The sequence below is a fragment of the Amblyraja radiata genome, chromosome 6 (genome assembly GCF_010909765.2).
Source record: "Amblyraja radiata isolate CabotCenter1 chromosome 6, sAmbRad1.1.pri, whole genome shotgun sequence".
In the NCBI taxonomy this organism is placed as follows: Eukaryota; Metazoa; Chordata; class Chondrichthyes; order Rajiformes; family Rajidae; genus Amblyraja; species Amblyraja radiata.
This window is the reverse complement of record NC_045961.1, coordinates 51,558,411-51,583,645: the sequence shown is the minus strand read 5'-3', so window position 1 is coordinate 51,583,645 and position 25,235 is coordinate 51,558,411. Positions and strand designations below refer to the sequence as shown.

The window sequence follows — 25,235 nt, the reverse complement described above, 5'->3', positions numbered from 1 at the left end:
GGAAGATGTGGCCAGTAGTGGGATCCCGTGGAAGGTAGGGAAAGTGTTGGAGGATTATATGCTGTATGCGACTGCTGATGGGGTGCAAGGGGGACTCTGTCCTTGTTGCGAATGTGGGTAGGGGGAGCAAGAGCAGAGCTGCAGGATATCGAGGAGATCCTAGTGAGAGCCTCATCTATAATGGAAGAGTGGAACCCCTGTTTCCTAAAGAATTAGGACATCTCCGATGATCTAGTATGGAAAAACTCATCCTGGGCGCAGATGCGGCTTACAACCCAATGGCATGAACAATGACTTCTCTAATTTTAGGTAACCTCCCTCCCCCCAACTCTGCATCTGCAGTTCCTTGTATCCATCATACATGGACTAGATATCCACCATCACATATCTCCCTACTCACAAAACTATGAGAATATCTGCACCAGAAGGAATATCTATACCTGTCAAGAACGACGATTAATGATGATTATAAACATCCTTTAAAAATGTGAAGGCAAAATGTTGTAACTGTCCTTTAGAATTGTAAGTACTCAATATATGTTTTCAAGCAATGGTCCGTCCTTAACGGGTTCACAAGGTTTGTTTTAAATTTCTAATGAGTTGTCTTAGGTTGAAAACTCGTATATCTTCTACAATAATGCTCTTCTGCAATTACAACACCAAGTATCTGACTGGGTCATGCAGAGGTTTAATCAAGAAAATTCGTCGCGTCAATCGACAATTACCATATGAAACAACCTTAAATTACTACGTTTTACAAACTATGTTTTATGAACATTACATTCAATTTTTAAAACGGCGATTTATTTTTGCGTTGGTTTCTCTTCACTCGTTCGAACAATGTTCTTTGACATTTAGTACTGTAATCACTGTGATTGCAAACATCCAGATTTAATTCCTACTTCAACTTTTCCATTAAAAATCCTACTTCAACTTTCCCAAAACTTTAAATTCCTAAAACTAATCTTTACATACTTGTATTGTCAGTTAATGGACCGATTCATGATTCCTGAAGCTATTGCATCTAAAACGGTATCATTTAAAATCGATGCCAAGATATTAAATGTACTGCACAAGTGGGCTGCAGATTAAAGCGGTGAGAGGAGGAGGAGGAGGAGGAGAGGACAGTCTTCCCCTGGTCACCCACTCACCCAGGGGGAGCTGTCCTCTTGACCAGGGACGCAATCCCCTTCCGCCTGCAATGACCGATAACCGCAATATAGTATTTTTTTAAGGCAGTCACGGGTTCACAGGGCCATCAGCAAACGGTCTATATACACGTTTTTACCCCTGGCATTGGCTTTCAGCGGCCATCTGCTCACAACTACGATATAATTATTATAAACCGAGCATCCTCCGGCTACACAGCAGTCCGATTGCACTCTTGACCGTTAACTCTGTCGCTGGTTTCGTACTGACCTGGGTCGGATTAGTTGCACAGCTTTAGGGGGGGAGACGGAATATTTCTCTGCGTTGCCGTTGCCGTTGCCGTTGCTGCTGCTGCTGCTCGCTCTCTCTCGCTCGCGCTGCGACCGTTGGGCCACCACTACCGCGCGCCGGCCAACCTAACCTGACCTGACCACGGCCCGCGCCGCTGATTGACGTGCGCCGAAGCCAATCGGAACGCCGGTTCTCGATGCGAACCCGCCCAGCTGACCAATGAGAAAAGCGCTGAAGCCGATGGAACGGCCATCAGGTTAGTGTGTGTGTGGGGAGGGGGCGGAGGAACTGCAGATGCTGGAGACACAAAGTGCTGGAGTAACTCAGCGGGACAGGCAGCATCTCTGGAGAGAAGGGATGGGTGACGTTTCTTCAGACTGAGGAAGTCACAGTTCCCTGGCTCTAGAGATGCTGCCTGAGCCGCTGAGTTACATGCATATCCAGCATGTTGTGTCCACAGGTCCGTGTGTTGGGCGTGTGCTGCGGTTGTCAGTTGCCGAGCTGGGCTCTCTATCAAGTGGTCGCCTGCGAGTCAAATGGATGAGCCGCATCTTAGTGTAATTAATATTAATTTTCGCTTTAGTCCTTTTGTCTTTCTCTCCGAAATAAATTATTGAAATCTATATTTTATGCATTGAAAAATTACAATGTCTTCCACAAGTTTAATTTTTTCTTTCCCTTTCACATCGTTAGTTAAGCTGCACTTGTATGTGCGCAGTTCTGGTCCTCCTTCCAGAAATAATGTGGAGGCTTTGGAGATGGTGCTGAAGAGATTCACTGGGTTGCTGTTTGGATTAGAGGGTAGATGCAGGGAACTGGTTTGAAGGGGAAGGCAAAGACAGATTGAATTGTTTCCTCTGGAGGGGAAACCTGATAGATATGACAGCATCAGCATGGTGGTGCAACGGGAGAGTTGCTGCCTTACAGAGACCCGGGTTTGATCCTGACAACAGGTGCTGTCTGTACGGAGTTTGTACGTTCTCCCTGTGATCGCGTGGGTTTTCCCCGGGTGCTTCAGTCTCCTCGCACACTCAAGATGTACAGGTTTGTTAGTTGATTGGCTTTGGCAGGTTGGAAAATTGTTACATAGAAACAGAAAATAGGTGCAGGAGTAGGCCATTCGACCCTTCGAGCCAGCACTGCCATTCAATATGATCATGGATCCTGCTTTCTCCCCATATCCCTTGTACATGTTCCCCATGTTCCTAGTGTGTGTGGGTTAGTGTACAGGGTGATTGCAGGTCAGCGGGGACTCGGTGGGCCGAAGTCTCTGTTTCAGCGCTGTATTTCTAAAGTCTAACATATTTAAAAATAATGAGAGGCATAGGTAGGGTAGACAGTCAGGGCCTGTTCCTGTGTTGTACTATGTTAACAACTAACATTTCTTTGCATGCAAAATATGCAACACAGTGACACAATTCATATCAAAACCTTGAAACTTTGGCGATCACACAGTTTACTGCCTTAGAAAACTTTAACTTTATTAAAATAGCTCCCACAGAAATATACATAATTAGCATGTTGCAAATTGGACTTCCATTATTTTACTTGCTTAGTGGCATTTTGCTGTATGATATGGGCACTTTAATTTTTTTAAATATTGAAATTGAACACTTGATCTGGGAAATTAGAACCTACATCCAAGGTGACACTAGTGACTCCCAACATGTCCAATGACAACAATAATTTGCCCTTCCCATTCCTCACCTCCAGTGCAATCAGGAAATTGGATGACTTCCATACACACCTCTTCTGAGGTAACTGGTGAGGCCATTGTGAGACCTGTTGTAGTTGGATCATAATGATTGATGGGGTGAGGAGGTGGCTAATGGTGCACTCCTTCCACCAATTATACTGGACTTTTGTGTGTACTGAACAAAGAGATTAGAGGTTATTTGGTGCCATCCAAAATACTTTTCTGCTTTTGAGTTATCATTTCTTGTCTACATGTTGCCCTTGAGTAATCTATCCTATATACTTAAAACTGTGTGTGTGTGTGTGTGTGTGTGCCTCCCCCTCCCCCTCCCCCTCCCCCTCCCCCTCCCCCTCCCCCTCCCTCTCCCTCTACCCTTCCTCTCTACCCCCTCCACCTTCCTCTCTACCCCCCTCCCTCCCCCTCTCTAACTGCGCCTGCGCAGTTGGGGGTTATGCGTGAGTGGATAGGGCGGGGGATGGGGGAAAAGGAGCAAATTAATAATATTAATATAATATCAAGGGGGGGTAGTGGGTGTGTTACGCCGCAGGCCGTGCCCCCCGCAGCCCTACAGGTCTCACTTGGTCGAGTATTACACTAAAAAGTCTTACATTTCTACAAATAAGCTTGTGACATTCAGACCTTCCATTTCTAAAGTACTATCACTAGATCTAATGTTTAAGAAAGAACTGCAGATGCTGGAAAAAATGAAGGTAGACAAAAATGCTGGAGAAACTCGGTGGGTGAGGCAGCGTCTAAGGAGCGAATAAATAGGTGACGTTTCGGGTCGAGACCCTTCTTCAGACTGATGTGGGGGGTGGGGGTGGGAGGGGGGGGCCGGAAGAAGAATAGAAGAGGTGGAGATAGTAGGCTGTGGGAGAGCTGGGAAGTGGCGGGGAAGGAGGGAGAAAGCAAGGACTACCTGAAATTGGAGGTCAATGTTCATACCGTTGGGATGTGAACTACCCAAGCGAAATAAGAGGTACTGCTCCTCCAATTTGCGCTGGGACTCACTCTGGCCATGGAGGAAGTCCAGGACAGAATGGTCGGATTCGGAATGGGAGGGGGAGTTGAAGTGCTGAGCCACCGGGAGATCAGGTTAGTTAATGCGAACTGAGCGGAGGTGTTGGGCGAAGCGATCGCCAAGCCTGCGCTTGGTCTCACCGATGTAAAGCGGTTGACACCTAGAGCAGCGGATGCAATAGATGAGGTTGGAGGAGGTGCAGGTGAACCTCTGCCTCACCTGGAAGGACTGCTTGGGTCCTTGTATGGAGTCGAGGGGTGACGGAAAGCAGCAAATGTAGCAAGGGAAAGTACCAGGGGAGGGGGTGGTGTGGGTGGGAAGGGACGAATTGAACAAGGAGTTACGTAGGGAGCAGTCTCTGCGGAAAGCCGAAAGGGGACGAGATGGGAAGATGTGGCCGGTGGGATCCCATTGGAGGTGGCGAAAATGTCGGAGGATTATCTGTTGTATGTGACGACTGGTAGGGTGGAAAGTGAGGTCAATGAGGACTCTGTCCTTGTTACGAGTGGGGGGATGGGGAGTGAGAGCGGAGCTACGGGATATAGAGTAGGCCCTGGTGAGAGCCTCATCCATAGTCGAAGAGGGGAACCCCCGTTCCTTAAAGAATGAGGACATCTCCAATGCCCTGGTTTGGAACACCTCCTCCTGGGTGCAGATGCGGCATAGGCGGAGGAATTGGGAGTAGGGGATAGGGTCCTTACAGGAAGCAGGATGGGAAGAAGTGTAGTCCAGATAGCCATGAGAGTCACTGGATCTAACACTGCCTCCGCTCATCTGCTGGTGAAACTATGCCTTTGTTATATCTAGACCTAAGTATAACCAACCTTGAAACAATCTCTCATTCTTCTGAGGGTATCTGAAATTATTTTGCCAACAAATTGCATTTATTGATGACCTTCTATGGCATTGCTTTAAGAATGAGGATGACTTGCCTCTGGTCCGGTTCTGAGGTGGCCATTGAGGTCAATGTGAGACAGCAAATTCTTCCATTGGTGTTATAGGATGTGCCTGATAGGACAGACAATAGAGTAGTTTGTGAGCTTGAGGCATAATCCCACCCACCCCCACCCCCACCCCACCCCCCCCCCCAACCCCACCACCGCCCCAACCCCCCCCCCCCCCCCCCACCCCAAACCCCCCCAACCCCAACCCCCCCCCCCCCCTAATTACTTTACAATTAGCAGCTGTGTAATCAGCTGCCCAAATACTGAGTTGTGGAATTGCCTACCAGCATCTTTGCCTCTAAACGTTTCTCTTTTTATGATAACCCTTAACACTTTTATTTTCAAGCATAATGTAATAACTTTCTTGTGACATGCTTGAGATGTTTTTGTTACATTAAAGGTTCTTTGCAAATACTATTTAGTTGAAATTACATAGCTATGACTCATGTTTGCCTCAAATTGTTTGATCTGTACTATGATGTAATTTTGCCCAGATTCAGCCTCTAACTGGGTGGAGGTCATGCTGTTAGTGAGAGCTTTTGAGTAGGAATTTGTTGTAAATTTCCAGTTTCCATGTTGTGCAAGTTTTTGAAGTCCTCAAATTTAAAAAAAAACGTTTTATTCTAATTTCATTCAACATGACTAAATTCATGCTGAAAATGAGGTATTCCCCACCATTGAATGACACCATTTCAGCTTTTGCCTTAAAAGAGTTATTTGTTTACTTTTCTTGCAGCTTCCAAATTATTGTAGCACCTTAAATTGTCATAAATTGAAGGAATTACATTGTAGCTGGGAGACCAAACATTCACACATACCCAATCTTAATATCCTGACTGCTCATTAATAGACAGTACTCCCACTCTTCATGAAGTCTGCAATATTGATACCAAATATATCCGTAACATTCTGCACTTTGGAGACGTGCATAATATATCAAAAATCCAATGCTTTTTCGAAGTGATGCTGTTTTCCAGGGGAACATTAACAATTAATTGTAAATTGCTTCTTACTGGAGATCTTCCAATCAAGTTCAGCAAAATTGGTAAATCAAACATTGAATGAGGCAATTATTAATAGAAAGTGTGAAATACTGCACTTGCCTTTTATAAGTCAGTATTGACCAGAGAATGTAATAAATCATTAGGCTCAACAGAAGGGTCTCGACCCGAAACATCTCTCCAGAGATGCTGTCTGTCCCGCTGAGTTACTCTAGGCTTTTGTGTCTATAATGGAAGTGGAGCTGGTTATCTTCTCAGAGATGAGAGCATCTATCTGACTCCAATGTCTTCTTCCTCTTCTTGCATATGGCGTGCACAGCCTAAAGTTGTAGGACAACTTGTTCTATTTGATCTTATTTGCCGGGTTGATTTCATTCGTCGAAACAGGGCGGACCACGTGAAGGTTGCAATCTTCCACCCCACTCCAATGTCTCAAGTGCCATTTAATCCTGAATTCAATAGAGGATACAACAAAGGGTATTTATGGCACAATTGTTTTCTTTTCATCAAGTTTGCAATGACCAATATTCACAAGGGCACGATTTAGTTAATATTTGGGTTATGTCACATAACAGATAAAGCAGGTACAACATTTGGAACCATTGAATAAGGCAAATCTAAATAACATTGTTCTACGTCTTTGGGATGTGGGAAGAAAGAGAAGCACCTGAAGGAAATCCACATGGTCATAGGGAGAATGTGCAAATTCTGCACAGATTGCACCCGAGGTCAGGATCAAACCCAGGTCTCTGGTGCTGTAAGGCAGGGGCTCTACCAGCTGCATCACTGTGCCGCCAGTCATCTTCAGTTGATAAAAAGCTGTAGAAATGCATTGAAGGTAATGGCGGGATTCATCATTGATGACTGCCTTCACAGAGAGGTGACTCCTGATGTGGGAAGTGGTCTGAGTTTTAATTTGTGTCCCCTTAGGGGGGAGGTGTTGGTGCGAATGTGGGGAGGGTGGGGGAAGGGGGGTCATTTTATGTAGGATTATCGTAAATGGGTGGTTGATGGTTGGTGCTAGCTCAGTGAGCTGGATGGACAGCTTCTGTGTTGTAAATCTCTGTGAATCCATGACTTTCTGTAATAGTTTCTGCTGTGAATAAAGAATGAACATTTTTACTAATGCTAACTGAATACTTTGATAGTGCTATATGTGTGACTAATGTGAATATTTTAAATTAATAATTTAAATGATGGAATATTCTGCTAAAGATGGACTGCTTATTTACTATATTGCAAATTGTTTTATACTCCTGATTTAATACTTTTTCATATGCACAACGGTGACAAAAATATACTTGCAATTTTATCATATCTTTGATTGAAGATAATGTTTTTATTTTTATAAAAAAGTTTAGTGATGGCATTCAAGAATTTTATGTTTCCTTCCTTGAGCACAACCTTGACTTCAAAATTGTCACATGTCAATTAGTAATGTGGCAAACCTAATCTTTGGTGAATAAAGCAAATAAATGTAGCAGTCCAATCTCTGACTTCAACAAAAAGTTTGATGTTTTGTAACAATTTATTTTTGCTTTGAAATTGTTTGCTCCCTTTAAATGTTCTCCAATTTTTTCCTGTGTTTCAGAATAGTTATCCTGACATCAATCACCCATATGGTCTAGCGGTTAGGATTCCTGATTTTCACCAGGTGGCCTGGACTTTTACCAGGTGGCCCGGGTATGGGAATTGAAAGCTTTGGGCAGCATGGTGGCACAGCAGTCGAGTTGCAGCCTTACAACGCCAGAGACCCTGGTTCGATCCTGACTAAGGATGCTGTCTGTACAGAGTATGTATGTTCTCCCTGTGACCGCATGGATTTTCCCCATGTCCCAGTTTATCCTACATTACAGGTTTATAGGCTAATTGGCTTTGGCTAAAATTGTAAATTGTCCCTAGTATGTAGGATAGTGTTAGTGTACACGGATCACTGGATGGCGTGGACACAATGGGCCGAATGGCCTGTTTTACCGCTTTGTATCTGTAAAATAAAAAAATAAAAAATTATAGTCATGGAATTACACAGCACGGAAACGGCCCCTTCGGCCCAACTTGCCCATTGCCTAAATTGGCCATTCTACACTCGTCCCACCTGCCTGCATTTGGCCCATATCCTTCTAAACTTTTCCAGCCCATGTACTTGTCCAAATGTCTTTTATTGCACAAGAAATTCAGCTGAAAAAATATTAAATGATAGGTTAGTCATATGGCATAAATATATTTGAATGACAATTCTCTAATGTGGTGGGTTCAGGACTGATTACATAATCCCCCAAAATTCCTGCTCATGAATAATTTAATGAGGGGATGAGACACAGGAAGAGTTGTATAGCAGGACCAGATTATTCTCCATTGTGTGAGTGAAAACAAGATTACAATTCAGCAAAGATCATGTTTGTACATCTCCCATTTCAAGAATACGTTTCTTCTCAACTGAAACATAAAATATGACAAAAAGTTATTCATTGTCTAAAGTTACCTATGATTACCTTAGATGCAAGAAGAGTGTTCCCGATGTTGGGGAAGTCCAGAACAAGGGGTCACAGTTTAAGGATAAGGGGGAAGTCTTTTAGGACCGAGATGAGAACAATTTTTTTCACACAGAGAATGGTAAATCTGTGGAATTCTCTGTCACAGAAAGTAGTTGAGGCCAGTTCATTGGCTATTGTGGCTAAAGGGATCAGGGGGTATGGACAGAAGGCAGGTACAGGATACTGAGTTGGATGATCAGCCATGATCATATTGAATGGTGGTTCAGGCTCGAAGGGCCGAATGGCCTACTCCTGCACCTATTTTCTATGTTTCTATGTTTCTATTTGCACACAAGGTGTAAAATGTACTTACTCTTTGATGTATTCTAGACCCATCATATTTTATAAGGTGGTGTTCTCTTTTTTGCCTGCTTCTTGAAAATGTCAAATTTCTACATGGGTTGATCTAATTGGGGACCTCGGCTCCCGAACAAGATTCCCAGATATAAGAAATGAAAACAATACATTTCACCAAATTGCAATGCAGCTTGCACCAAAATCTTCACAAATACGTGGGGAAATCACATAGGAAATTCAACTTCACAACCTCCTTGCTTTATCAAAGCAATGTTTGTTATATCAGCCAACATAGCTGGCAAAATGTGTAGAAAGGAACTGCATATGCTGGTTTACACAGATGATAGACATAAAATGCTGGAGTAACTCAAGTGGGTCGGGCAGCATCTCTGGAGAAAAGGAATAGGTGGTTGAGACCCTTCAGGCAGAGAGAGGGAAATAGCAGGAAATTTGATTTTGGGAAACATCCGTACAAGGGATCCACCAACCTTGGCTTAATATCCACATTGTGTACTGTCACCAAGGATTACAAGACAGAAAATGAACGTTTGGGAATTTTAATTACCTTTCCATCTCAACCATTTATTTCTGCCTTCTTCATCATAGGCTTAATAATTTGTATTTCAGCTGATCCATAGGAAGAAGGGTAGACGACCTTTTGTTTAAAGAGATTAACTTCAATACTCCTTTCCAATAATTTGCTTGAATCTGATCCAGTGCTTTCAATCTTTTTCGCCTCATGTAGGAACGGCGAGTACACCCTGTTCAAACAATGTATTAAATCCATCTTGCAGAACAATGGGTATACAGTAAAAACAAATTATGGACAACCCAATACATATGTAAACATTGTACATACTGTAAATGCATTACAATTGTGATTTATCTTAATCTAACCTTGATAACATGTTTGTATGCATTGCCATTTTCATTGCTTTATTTTGTCATTGTAGCTCTGAAATATCCTACGTTACAATCTTTGTAGATTTACCTTTCCTCTTTATGTAATTTACATATCCAAAGTAGTATCCAAGTACTAAGTGAATTTATAGAAAACTCTGCTTTAAGTGTCAAATAGGTCAGGAGGACACATTATTGGCAACCATGCTGAATACAAATTTCAAACGTCAGCTCCTTATGCCAACAAAAATCAGATTAATTTCTGGATTCCAAAAGTTTGCCGATTATGACACTTCAAGTACATGGTCAGATGCTTTTTTTAAATGTAACAAATGGTCGCGTCTCTATCTCCTGTTTAGACATTTAATTAAAAATCCACCTCTCTAGCTAAAATAATGTTTCCTCAACTTCTCTCTAATCCTTCAGTTGCCGACTTCCTGGTCTTTCCTGTGCAGCTTCTTCAGAGAAATAGCTCTTTTTCTGGTGAGGAAAAAAGTAAATGGCTATAGTAGTCCACCCGCTGATTTCAGTATTGTGTGTTATGTTACAATTAACACAAGCTTTAACATTTTCCTATTAAATCACCTTATCCACTCCCCTCTGTTCCAAGAAAGCAATCACATCCTCCCAATAATGTGATCAAACGTGTACATAATCCTCGAGCAATGGTCCAATGGCATTTAATAGAATTCAATCATAAACTCAATCCTCCTTGATTCTGCAATGCGACCGATAAAATATCCTATTTACTTTTCCATTCAGTTTATCTCCCAGTCTAGTTACCTTCAGGGTTCTGTGACATGTCGTTAAATTTCATAGAAGCGTAGGAAATAGGTGCAGGAGTAGGCCATTTGGCCCTTCGAGCCAGCAAAAGAGGTTTTTCCTCATCTCAGTCCGAAATGGCCTACCCTTTATTCTTAAACTGTGACCCCTAGTTCTGGACTCCCCCAACATCGGGAACATTTTTGCTGCATCTAGCCTGTCCAATCCTTTAAGAATTTTATATGTTTCTATAAGATCCTCTCTCATCCTTCTAAATTCCAGCGAATACAAGCCCAGTCAACCCATTCTTTCATCAAACATCAGTCCTGCCATTCCGGGAATTAACTTGATGAACCTACGCTGCACTCCCTCAATAATGTCCTTGCTTAAATTAGGAGACCAAAATTGCACACAATACGCCAGGTGCAGTCTCACCAGAGCCCTGTACAACTGTACAACTGCAGGAGGGCCTCCTTACTCCTAAACTCAAATCTTCTCGCAATGAAGGCCTTCTTCATTGCCTGTTGTACCTGCATGCTTACTTTCAGTGACTGATGTACAAGCACACCCAGGTCTCGTTGCACCTCCCCTTTTCCTAATCTGACACAATTCAGATAATAATCTGCCTTCCTGTTTTTGCCACCAAAGTGGATAACCTCACATTTATCCACATTATACTGCATCTGCCATGCATCTGCTCACTCACCCAACCTATCCAAGTCGCCTTGCAGCCTTATAGCATCCTCCTCGCAGCTCACACTGCCATCCAACATTGTTTCATCCGCAAACTGGAGGTGTTACATTTAATTCCCTCATCTAAATCATGAATATATATTGTAAACAACTGGGGTCCCAGCACCGAGCCTTGCGGCAGCCCACTAGTCACTGCCTGCCATTCTGAAAAGGACACGTTAATTCCTAGTCTTTGCTTCCTGTCTGCCAACCAGTTCTCTATCCATGTCAATATTCGACCCCCAATACCATGTGCTCTAATTTTGCACACTAATCTTTTGTGTGGGACCTTGTCAAAGGCCAGATACACCATAACCACTGGCTCTCCCTTATCCATTCAACTTGCTACATACTCAAACTGGTATATAATTCCCCATTTCCTCTCTCCCACCTTTCTTAAAAAGTGGAGTTACATTGGCTACCCTCCAGTCCACGGTGTTTGTGGTTTCACAAATAATGTTGTTATTTAGTTTCAAATCTGGTTTAATGACTATCGAGGATGCAACGTTACAGATAAAGCCGCAGTCACCGAAAACCCCTGTTAACACCCCCACACCCTGGGTAACCTCCGCATGCGCAGGATAACTTCCTCCGGGTACCGCATCTGCAATAGCTCAACATAGATTGTAAACACAGTGACTAATTTACATCCCCTTTCCTTAGCTCCTGCTCCATATAATGATAAAATATCTTGTTAAGTAGTAAATGAAGCAGGACTTACAAAATGTCGCAAAATGACCAAAATACAATATCTATATTTTTTACTATAGCCAAACAATTACCATAGCCAAACAAGTACATACACTGTAAAACACAAAATTAAGTTCACAGCGTAGTAAACATACTTAACATATTGACGTGAACATCTGAGTGTCAGCTTTTAGCACACTATAGATTAACCTGAACAATCTGTCTAAGTATAGTTAGCTGACAAAGTCTCTGTATTTGGGATTTGGCTTACTGACACCACCTGAGCATGTTCTGTACAGACTTTCAGTGGTGTTCAAAGGCAGCTTAGTTAAAGGCACCTGACCCTGAAGCTGGAGCTGCTCTGTGTCCATTATTTCTTGTCTGTCTCTTGTGTTATAGTCTTTTGACCCAAGTCCAGTATTGTGGCGATCGGTGTCACTTGGATTTAGCTGTGTTGGGGCAGGCTCATTTACAGGCAAAATGTGTCTGCAATTCCTTCTGTACAGCTTTCCTTTTGAGTGAATAAGGTAAGACCTGGGCTCCTGGCATATCTCCTTTATCATGCCTGTCCAGTTGTAACCTTGTGGGGTCTGTAACCTGACAACCTGTCCTTCCATCAAAGGCTGAAGTGGTCGGCTTGATTCGTCATATAACACACTTTCTGTGACAGTCTTTTATTTAGAAGCTGGGCTTTTACCTCCTGAATCTTACGCATATTTGGTTCAAGCAGCTTCCTTGAGATGGGGAGAGTAGTACGTGTGTGCTTTGACATTAGTCTTTGAGCTGGAGATCCAAGCTTTGTGTCACGTTTCTGAGATTGAGGAGGTTTAGAAAAACATCAGTTCTGTCCCTGTGAGACTTCTCCATCAGTTGTTGAGCACTGCGGACAGCTCTTTCAGCTAACCCATTCGATTGGGGATACTCTGGGTTGCAGGTAACATGAGTGAAGTCCCACAGGGACAGAACGCCTCGATGAAAATGTCATATTCTTGTTCAAAAATCCGCCCGTTTTCACCGATGTTACCGTCCAAGACGAGTGGGTCTGGCCTCCGGAATCCATCCGCCATGTTGACTATTTAGCTGCTAGCTGCATCGTCTAGTTGTCTATAATAGACAATAGGTGTAGGAGTAGGCCATTCGGCCCTTCGAGCCAGCACCGCCATTCAACATGATCATGGCTGATCATCCACAATCAGTACCCCGTTCCTGCCTTCTCGCCATATCCTCTGACTCCGCTATCTTTAAGAGCTCTCTCTTGAAAGCATCTAGAGAATTGGCCTCCACTGCCATCTGAGGCAGAGAATTCCACAGATTCATAACTCTCTGGGTGTAAAAGTTTTCCTCATCTCCATTCTAAACGGCCTACTTTCTTCAGGCACTGCATCTGCAATAGCTCAACATAGACTGTAAACACAGTGGCTAATCTACACACAGGAACCGATCCAGTCAAGAGAACATTGGAAAATGATCACCAGTGCATCCACGATTTCTAGGGCCACCTCCTTGGGTTCTCTGGGATGCAAACTATCTGGTCCTAGGGATTTGTCTGCCTTCAGTTCCAATAGTTTACATAGAAACATAGAAACTAGGTGCAGGAGTAGGCCATTCGGCCCTTCGAGCCTGCACCGCCATTCAATATGATCATGGCTGATCATCCAACTCAGTATCCCGTACCTGCCTTCTCTCCATACCCTCTGATCCCCTTAGCCACAAGGGCCACATCTAACTCCCTCTTAAATATAGCCAATGAACTGGCCTCGACTACCCTCTGTGGCAGAGAGTTCCAGAGATTCACCACTCTCTGTGTGAAAAAAGTTTTTCTCATCTCGGTTTTAAAGGATTTCCCCCTTATCCTTAAGCTGTGACCCCTTGTCCTGGACTTCCCCAACATCGGGAACAATCTTCCTGCATCTAGCCTGTCCAACCCCTTAAGAATTTTGTAAGTTTCTATAAGATCCCCTCTCAATCTCCTAAATTCTAGAGAGTATAAACCAAGTCTATCCAGTCTTTCTTCATAAGACAGTCCTGACATCCCAGGAATCAGTCTGGTGAACCTTCTCTGCACTCCCTCTATGGTAATAATGTCACCATTGTCTGACGAATGTGGATTCCCTTCAGTTCCTCCCTCCCACAAATTTTATTTGGAACTATAAGAACCACAGAATAAATAAAAAACACTTATGCAAGTCCAAAGTTAATGGAGGGTTAGCTTTACCAAACTTTCTATTTTGTTACTGGGCAGTTAATATTAAAATATAACCTTCCGGCTGGATGACATTGAACAACAGCCAGACTGGCTAAAGATGGAGAAGGAGGGCTGCTTACCTTTTGAAATAGGCTCGATTCTTTTAGCTCCGATTAATTTGAATAAAAAAACATACGGAGGAAATTCGATTATACATAATGCTATTCGTATGTGGAAACAATTAAAACCCACTCTAAAATTGGGTAATTTATCGCTTTTTCTCCCGATTGCAAATAACCCTTCTTTTAAAACATCTGTTTTAGATAGAGGATTTGTCCAATGGAAAACCCATGGAATTAAAATGGTGGGAGACCTTTATCAAAAAGACATTTTTCTCTTATTTCAGGAACTACAGCAGAAATACCAGTTACACGCTAATCATTTTTTTTAGAGATCCTGGGTTCCCTAGTATTTCCGGGAGATTGTTTGTGTCTTCCTTAGTGAAGACAGAACCAAAGTACTTGTTTAACTGTTTTGCCATTTCCTTGTTTCCAATTATAAATTCACCTGTCTCTGACTGTAAGGGACCTACATTCGTCTTCACTAATCTTTTCCTTTTTTCCTACCTAAAGAAACTTTTACAGTCAGTTTTTATATTCCCCGCAAGCTTTCCTTCATGCTCTTTTTTTCCCCTCTTGATTAACCCCTTTGTCCTCCTCTCTTGAGTTCTAAATTTCTCCCAGTCCTCTGGTTTGTCACTTCTTCTGGCCAATTTATATGCCTCTTCCTTGGATTTAACACTATCCTTGACTTCCCTCATCAGCCACAGTTGAGCCGCATTCCCAGTTTTATTTTTTGGCCAGACAGGGATGACCAATTTCTGGAGTTCATCCAGACGGTCTTTAAATCTTCGCCATTGCATCTCCACTGTCAACCCTTTAAGTATAATTTGCCCGTCTATCCTAGCCAATTCCCGTCTCATACCTTCAAAGTCTCCTTCATTCAAGTTCAGGACCCTAGTCTCTGAATTAACCATGTCACTCTAAAACATAATGCAGAATTCCACCATATTGTGGTCACTGTTGCCCAAGGGGCCCAGCACAACAAGATCGCTAACTAATCCTTCCTCATTACACAAAACCCAGTCTAGGATGGCCTGCCCTAAAGTCGGTTCCTCTACATATTGGTTTAAAATCCCATCCAAACACTGTACATTCTAGGAAATCCTCCACCTCAGCACTGTTACCAACTTGGTTGGCCCAATCTATATGTAGATTAAAGTCACCCATGTTACCTTTGCTACACGCATCCCTAATTTCTTGCTTGACGCTATCCCCAACCCCTCTACTGCTGCTTGATGGTCTGTTTACCACTCCAACAAGCGTGTTCGGCCCTTGGCTATTTCACAGTTCTACCCACACCGATTCTACTCTGTTACTCTACACGGCTGAAAATTTGAAATGTATTACATGTTCTTTGCTTTGACAAAGCCTTTGTCTACATATCTCCTTAAAAGGCCTGATATCAAATTTTATTTCATCACACTTTTCTGAACAGTATTCCATTTTTTCAATGGATTTGTGTACTATATAAATGTAAGATGTCATTTGTCATTTCTTAAAACACTGGTAACAAATTGACTGTTCTTTATTTAGAGGAAAGGTAAATGTGGCACAGTGGCACAGCGGTAGAGTTACTGCCTTACAGCGCCAGAGTCCCTGGTTCGATCCTGACTATGGATCCTGTCTGTACGACGTTTATACATTCTTCCTGACCATTCCATATCGCTCCTGAAGTTTCACCTCAAATTACATTTTGTAACTGTAATAATAACTCAAAAATAACTGGTTTTACTAACTCATTTTAAGCATGAACATTTGAATGTTATTTTTTCATTGCAGTACAAGGATTTGAACTGATAGTTTTTGTCATTTACAACACATGTGTCAGGTTTAAATAATGCCTCAATTATTAAAGCCATTTCAATTTTATTGTGGCTTGAATTTCAAAATGATTACAAAATCTGCTCATGTGAGTAGCTCAAAGCAATTAATCGGATTTGGAAATTAACAAAAGGACATTTGTATGGAATGGAATTTAGGCCAGAGACTCGTGTCCACTTTATAATTTGTTTATTCCTGGATTACAGATGTAAATGGGAAGAAAGCATTTTTTTTCTCTCTATCCCTAATTGCGTTTGACACTACCACTAGGTAGTTAGCAACCACTCATACTGCAAATGTACTTCCCTGCTGGTAGGTAGGGAGTTCCAAGATTTTGACCTTGAGATGATGAAGCTATGTTGACATGTCATAGTGACGTGCAATTTGGAAGGGACTTGTAGATCGTAATGTTCTTGTGTGGTGCGTCCTTTGAGGTATATGACCTCCTTGGTGTGGGAGTTGATGCTGAAAAGAATCAGCTAGTTGCCAAGTTGCACCATTGAGTGAATGAATGTTTAAGCTGAAGCTGTTTGCCAATAAAGTGAATTTTACTGCACTGGATGCTGGTGAGTTAGAGTCATACAGTGTGGAAACAGGCCCTTTGGCCAAACTTGCCCACACCAACCGACATGTCCCAGCCGCACTAGTCCCACCTGCCTGCATTTGGCTCACAATCCCTCTAAACCTGTCCTATCCATGTACCTGACTAAATAGTCCATGCCTCAACTACCTCCTCCGGCAGCTTGTTCCATACACCCACTACCCGTTGTGTTAAAAAACATTATCCCTCAGGTTCCTATTGAATTTCCCCCCCATCACCTTAAACCTAGGTCCTCGGGTTCTTGATTCCCCTACTCTGGGCAAGAGACTCTGTACGATTACCCAAACTCTTCCTCTCAACATTTTGTACAGTCCTATAAGATCATCCCCAATCCTCCTGCACTTAAAGGAACAGAGTTCTAGCCTGCTCAACCTCTCCCTATAGCTCAGACCCTTGAGTCCTGGCAACATCCTCGTAAATCTTCTCTGTGCCCTTTCCAGCTTGAAAACATATTTCCTATAACACCATGCCAAAAACTGAACACACTACTCCAAATGTGGCCTTATCAATGTCTTATATCACAGCAATGTGACCCCCCGGTCCAAACTTCTATACTCAATACTCTGACTGGTGACGGTCAAAGTGCCAAAAATCTTTTTGACCACCCTACCTCCTGCGATCTAATTCTTTGCATGTTGGCGAGCTGACCATCGAGGTAAATGATGAGAATGCAATGAAGGTCTTGGCTGTGGCTTTTAAGTGTTGAGAGGCTTTAGGAGGTACTATGCTGAATTCTGCCCAGACTCTGGCTACCCCTCAGTATCCACCCACCCAGGGTATTTATCGTGAGGTTTTTAACAGCAATAAAACTATTAAAGTTCAACCGAATATGTAAAACTTTCTCTTTGTGGATATGCTGTTACATCACATTTTTGTAAATCATAAATGTTCCTGCTGTATGGATGTCTAAATGTTGCCCAGATCTAGCTACACCTCTCCTGATTTCACTCTTATATCTCTTCTGGAATTTATCTCTTATATGGTCAAAGAATGTAATGAGATCCAGCTATTTCGCCCAGGCAGAGCCAAATTGAACATCAATGATCGTGTACTGATCTTGCCCACAGTAGGGGAATCGAGGACCAGAGGGCATAGGTTCTAGGTGAAGGAGAAAAGATTTAATAGGAATCTGAGGGATCACTTTTTTACACAAAGGGTGGTGTGTGTATGGAACAAGCTGCCAGTGGAGGTAGTTGAGGCTGAGACTATCCCAACATTTAAGAAACAGTTGGACAGGTACATGGATAGGACAGGTTTGGAGGGATATGGACCAAGCGCAGGCAGGTGGGACTAGTGTAGCTGGGACATGTTGGCTGGTGTGGGTAAGTTGGGGCAAAGGGCCTGTTTCCACACTGTATCACTTTATGAATATGATACAATACAATACAATACCTTTTATTTGTCATTTGAACCTCACATGAACCTCATTTTTTTCGCCTGATTAATATGAAAATCAAAACTGCAGGTGCCATAAATCTGAACCAAAAACAGAAGACGCTGGAAACTCTTGGCAGATCAGGCAGCATTCATGGAAAGAGAAAATTGACTTCCCATTTTAGGTATAATACTTGCTTTCCTTCTTTCCAAATACCGACAAAAGATCTTCGATCCAACATTTTAACTCAATTTTGCTATGCACAGATACAGCCTATCCTGCTGAGCGCTTCCAACAGTCTCTGCTCTTGTAGCAGTGATCAGGTCATCAGTGAGTATGTGCCAGATATGGAAGAGTACTGATTTATCAGCAGTAGAGGTTCTTGTCCATATATCACCTGATGCTATGACACTTCATGGGGTCAACATCAAAGATGGTCAACATATCTCCTGGATGGTTGATTGATTGATACTTTATTGTTACTTGGTATAGTGAAATTCTTTGATTTGCATACAGGTCACAAATATACAAAGAGTCGCCACGTAAAGTGCGCAGACAAAGTTATAATATGGTCCCTCTTGCTTCTCCCCCCCCCCCCCGCCCCTGGCATGTTCCTGGCAGCATGGACAAGATGCGCCAAAGGGCCTATTTCCATGCTGTATGATTCTATGACACCATCGCTTTTTTACTAAGTGTTAATTCTAATTTCTCACTTTATCCCCTGAGAAATTGTGAACTATTTCTAGATATTCATTCCGCAAAGTAGAGCATAAGTTTCTTTCGGGTGGAGGTCATCATTTGTGGGCCAAAAATGACATTTGAACAGATATAGGGACAGGAAGGATTGAGAGGGATATGGTTAAAATGCATGAAAATAGAACTAGCACAGAACTGTTCAACATTTTTTTTTACTCGTCTATTCTAATTTACTTCTGGCTGTCCTCCCATTTTCCATTAATTTGAGCTTATCCAAAACTATTATTTGTATTGTAATGCTCAAGATGTTTTATTAATCTCTTTACTCTTTGACTTGAAATTGTCCAAAATGTCTCGTGCACTGAGAATCATATCGATCTCTACAGTGTTTAGAGCACTATACAGATCATTATTCCATACTGATTGATGGTATGTCGGCAGCATGGCTATAGGAAAAGCTGCCTAAAAGGCTGAAAACATTGTACAGCAGCAATTATGGAGCATTCTTCTGCACTTTATTGGAGTTTTTCAGATGGGAATAACATTTGGATGGTGTCCAAAATGGATGGGCATTCTGATATTAATGACCCCATATTGACAACTTTCTGTAAACCTATCTTTAAAAGAATCATTGGCATCCATTGAATGATATCATTATATACTTGTTTGAATGTGATTGAGGATCTTTGTCATTCAGATGGAAAAAAAAATCCCAAACCAGATCAATTCACAGTGTAAATTTTCATATTGGTTGATGAAATCTAGATGAATGACAGATAGAAATGAGTATAATATAGATCCTCCACCGGTGAGCTGGTAATCCGCTGCAAATAGTCAACCAATAAACCTGTCACCTTGGCTTTGATTAGCTTCTAAATCGGTCTGTGCATGCGAAGGATGGCAGGTTATGCTATGATATAATTTTGAAAAATGGTTTGCCAATGGCGCTTTGTTAAATTCTGGTGAAAATGAACAATTCTTCTTGTTAAATCGAATGTTTTGGTTTGCCTTCTTAAAGTTGTAAAGAAGGCATATGGTATGCATGCTTTCATAGGTTGCGGCGTTGAGTGAAAGAGTCGGGAAACAATATTGCAGCCTCATGTGATTTTGGTTTGGCTGCATTTGGAGTATTGCATGCAGCTCTGGTCATTCCATTTCAGGAAGGATGTGGAGACTTTGGAAAGGTGGAGGAGGTTTAGCAGAATGATGCCTGGATTAGTGGGTATTAGCTACAGGGAGCGGCTGGACAGATTTAAGATTATTTTTTTCTGGAATGCCAGTGGTTGCAGGGAGACCTGATAGAAGGATATAAAATTGTGGGAGGCAAAGAAAGGTCAGAATCTTTTCTTACCCAGACTGGAAAAATCAAATACTAGAGGGCACAGCTTTAAGGTGAGAGGGGCAAAGTTTAAAGGAGATGTGTGGGCAAGGTTTTTACATAGAGGGCAATGAGTGCCTGGAACTGAGAGCTGGGGATTGATTGTGACGCAGATACAATAGTGGCATTTAAAAGACTATTGGATAGGCACGTGGATATGCAGGGAATGGAGGGATATGGATTATGTGCAGGCAGATAAGAGTTGGCCTTGGCATCTTGTTCAGCACAGACATTGTAGGTCGAAATAGCCTGTTCTTGGCTGTACAGTTCTATGTTCATCAATCAATTCCTCAACAGTTAAAACAACATTTAAAGGAATTTGGACAGGTACATGTATAGGAAAGATTTAGAGAGATATGGGCCAAATGCAGGCAGGTAGGACTAGCGTAGATGGGGCATCTTGGTCAGCATGGGCAAGATGGCCTGTTTCCTGAAGGGCCTGTTTCCGTGCTGCCTGACCCTATTAGAGTCATTGAGTGATACAGTGTGGAAACAGGCCCTTCGGCCCACTCGCCAACAATGTCCCAGCTACCCTAGTCCCACTTACCTGCGCTTGGTCCATAGTCCTCCAAACCTGTCCTATCCATGTAACTGTCCATCTCTTTCTTAAACGATGGGACAGTCCCGGCCTCAACTACCTCCTCTAGCAGCTTGTTCCATACACCCAACACCCTTTGTGTGAAAAAGTTACCCCTCGCACTCCTATTAATTATTTTCCCCTTCACTTTGAACCTATGTCCTCTGGTCCTCAATTCCCCAACCCTGTGCATCTACCCGATCTATTCCTCTCATGATTTTGTGTACCTCTATAAGACCTCTCCTCATCCTCCTATGCTCCCTGGAATAGAGACCCAGCCTACTTAACCTCTCCCTATAGCTCACACCCTCCAGTCCTGGCAACATCCTCATATATCTTTTCTGAACCCTTTCAAGCTTGACAATATCTTTCCTATAACATGGTGCCCAGAACTGAACACAATATTCTAAATGCGGTCTCACCAATGTCTTATACAACTGCAACATGACCTCCCAACTTCTATACTTAGTACTCTGACTGATGAAGGCCAAAGTGCCAAAAGCCTTTTAGACCACCTTATCTACCTGCGACTCGACCTTCAAGGAACCATGCACCTGTACTCCTAGATCCCTCTGCTCTACAACACTACTCAGAGGCCTACATTTACTGTGTAGGTTCTGCCCTTGTTCGACATCCCAAAATACAACACCTCACACTTCTCTATATTAAATTCCATCAACCATTCCTCCACCCACCTGGCCAATCCATCCAGATCCTGCTGCAATCGTTCACAAACTTCTTCACTATCTGCAAAACCACTAACTTTTGTATCATCAGCAAACTTGCCCTGTATGTTCTCATCCAAATCATTGCTGTAGATGACAAACAGTAACGGGCCCAGCACCGAACCCTGTGGCACACCACTTGTCACAGGCCTCCATTCTGAGAAGCAACCTTCCACCATCACCCTGTAGCACCATCACCCTGTGGTTAGGCCACTCTTGCTATGCGATCCTCGGCAGTCACGGGACGGAGTCACGGGATTCAGGGGTGTGCCCTGGTATTTAGGAACTGACCCTCCCTCTCTTGCTCTCTTCTGCTTCCTCTCACTTCATGAGAGTGTCCTGCCACCTCAGCAGGAGCTCAACCGAACCCATGAGACAACAGCCTCTCAGCAACAACAACGACTATTATGTTAGAGTACTAAACATGCATGTATTTCCAACCTACAATGCCTGAATAAAGAATCCATTTATTCACGACGTTTGCGCCTCTACAACCCTCTGCTTTCTTCCATGGAGCCAATTTGCTGTCCATTCAGCTATCTCTCCTTGGATCCCATGAGATCTAACAATAGACAATAGACAATAGGTGCAGGAGTAGGCCATCCGGCCCTTCGAGCCAGCACCGCCATTCAATATGATCATGGGTGATCATCCACAATCAGTACCCCGTTCCTGCCTGCTCCCCATATCCCTTGACCGCTATCTTTAAGAGCTCTATCTAAATCTCTCTTGAAAGCATCTAGAGAACCAGCCTCCACCGCCCTCTGAGGCAGAGAATTCCAGACTCATAACTCTCTGTGTGAAAAAGTATTTCCTCATTTCTGTTCCAAATGGCTTATCCCTCATTCTTAAACTGTGGCCCCTGTTTCTGGACTTCCCCAACATCGGCACACAATACTCCAGGTGTGGTCTCACTACGGCCCTGTACAACTGCAGAAGGACCTCTTTGCTCCTATACTCAACTCCTCTTGTTATGAAGGCCAACATGCCATTTGCTTTCTTCACTGCCTGCTGTACCTGCATGTTTACTTTCAGTGACTGATGAACAAGGACCCCCCGATCCCATTGTATTTCCCCTTTTCCCAACTTGACACCATTTAGATAATAATGTAATTTTATAACCTACCAGAGCAGCCTACCATCCGTCACGTTGTCGAACACCTTACTATAGTCCATGTACACAACACCTACAGCTTTGCCCTCATCAACCTTTTTGCTCACATCTTAAAAAAATCATTCAGATTTGTGAGTCACGACATCCCGCATACAAAACCATGCTGACTATCCATAATCAGCCCTTGCCCATTCAAATGCTTGTATATCCTATCCCTCAGAATACTTCCAGTAACTTAACAACTACAGATGTTAAGCTCACCGGCCTATAGTTCCCAGCATATACCCTGCAGCCCTTCTTGAAAAGAGGCACATTTGCCACCCTCCAATCCTCTGGCACCTCTCCCGTATTTAAGGACGACTAATACATTTCAACCAGGGCTCCCGCAATGTCCTCAGATATATCTCATCAAATACAGAGGAGAAATACTCATTGAGGACCTTGCCCATCTCCTGTGGCTCCACACAGAGGAGACCGCTTTTATTCCTGAGAGGTCCCACTCTCCCTCTAGCTACCCTTTTCCCCCTTATGTATTTATAAAATCTTTTAGAATTGTCTTTTATGCTACCCGCCAGAGCTATCTCGTGGCCCCTTTTTGCCCTTCTGATCTCCTTTTTTAGATTGCTCCTTAGTTCCCGAAAATCCTCCAGGGATGCACTTGATCCCAGCTGCCTGCACCTGTCCCATGCATCCTTCTTGTTTTTGACTAACGTCTCAATTTCCCTCGTCAGCCAAGCTTCCTTATGTTTGCCTGCTTTGCCTTTCACCCTAACGGGGACGTACACATCCTGAGCTCTCTTCAGTACACTTTTAAAAACATCCCACTTGGCCGATGTTCCTTTCCCCTCAAATAACATGCTCCAGTCCACGAGCGAGATCTTCTCTCATACCCTCAAATTTGGCCTTACCCCAGTTGAGCATTTTAACACGTGGACCCTCTCCGTCCCTATCCATAACAACCTTAAACCCAATCGAACTATGGTCACTGGTCCCAAAAGGCTCCTCCACACACATTTCATTCATTTGCCCTTCCCAATTTCCCAATTCTAGATCCAGCGTTGTCCTCTCATGTGTAGGGGCCTCCACATACTGTTTAAGAAAACTCTGGTGAACACTTTTGAGGAATTGCACCCCATCTAAGCCCTTCACGCTATGATTTTCCCAGTCTATATTGGGAAAGTTGAAATACCCTACAACAACCTTATTTGACCTGCAGCTGTCTGCAATCTCCCGGCACATTTGCTCTTCTAATTCCCGTTGACTATTTTGGGGTCTGCAGTACACCCCAAACAAGGTGATCATCCCTTTCTTGTTCCTCAGCTCAACCCATATAGCCTCACTAGACGAACCGTCCGTAATGTCATCTCTGAACACAGCCTTGACATCCTCCTTAACCAACAATGCAACTCCCCCTCCCCCTCCCCTTTTTCCCTCACCCATCTCTCCTGAAGCTCCTGCACCCGCAACATTGAGCTGCCAGTCCTGCCCCTCCCTTAACCAGGTTTCAGTAATGGCTACAACGTCCCAGTCGCTCGTACATATCCACGCCCTACAGTGCATTCAGAAAGTATTCGGACCCCCTCACTTTTTCCACATTTTGTTGCGTTACAGGTTTATTTTAAAAAGGATTAAAACATTTTTTTAACATCAATCTGCATACGATTCCCCAGAATGAAGAAGCGAAAACATGTGTTTAGAAATTTTTGTAAAGTAATTAAAAAGAAATAATTGAAATATAACATTTACATAAGTATTCAGACCCTTTGCTATGACACTCAAAAATGAGCTTAGGTTCATCCTGTTTCCATTCATTATCCTTGAGTTGTTTCCACAACTTGGAGTCCACCAGTGGTAAATTAAATTGATTGGACATGACTTGGAAAGGCACACACCTGTCTATATAAGGTCCCACAGTTGACAGTGCATGTCAGAGCAAAAACCAAGCCATGAAGACGAAGGAATTGTCCGTAGACCTCCGAGACAGGATTGTGTCGAGACACAGATCTGGGGAAGGGTATAAAACAATTTCTGCAGCATTGCAGGTCCTGAAGAGCACAGTGGCCTCTGTCATTCTTAAATGGAAGAACTGTGGAACCACCAGCACTCTTCATGGAGCTGGCCGCCCGGCCAAACTGAGCAATTGGGGGAGAAGGGCCTTGGTCAGGGAGGTGACCAAGAACCCGATGGTCACTCTGATAGAGCTCCAGAGTTCCTCTGTGGAGATGGGGGAACCTTCCAGAAGGACAACTATATCTGCAGCATTCCACCAATCAGGTCCTTATGGTAGAGTGGCCAGACGGAAGCCACTCATCAGTAAAAGGCACATGACAGCCCGCTTGGAGTTTGCCAAAAGGCACCTAAACAAGATTCTCTGGTCTGATGAAACCAAGATTGAACTGTTTGGCCTGAATGCCAAGCGTCACGTCTGGAGGAAACCAGGCACCGCTCATCACCTGGCCAATACCATACCTATGATGAAGCATGGTGGTGGCAGCATCATGCTGTGGGGATGTTTTTTAATGGCAGGAACTGGGAGACTAGTCAGGATCAAGGGAAAGATGAATGGAGCAAAGTACAGAGATCCTTGATGAAAACCTGCTCCAGAGCGTTCTGGACCTCAGACT

At 43.2% G+C, this 25,235-nt stretch overlaps 1 protein-coding gene across 3 annotated transcripts in view; it reads right to left on the bottom strand.

Moving 5' to 3' along the window:
- The window catches only part of wasf3 (WASP family member 3), a 59,091-nt gene extending 57,521 nt beyond the window's left edge, over nucleotides 1–1,570 (bottom strand). Inside the window, exon 1 of one of the 3 annotated variants that reach the window (XM_033022812.1) lies at nucleotides 1,420–1,570. The gene's annotated coding sequence lies outside the window, so the exon portion shown is untranslated. The remainder of the gene's footprint in view (nucleotides 1–1,419) is intronic. The other 2 variants (XM_033022813.1, XM_033022814.1) reach the window with 2 other exon arrangements.
- Nucleotides 1,571–25,235: the final 23,665 nt, after the last annotated feature.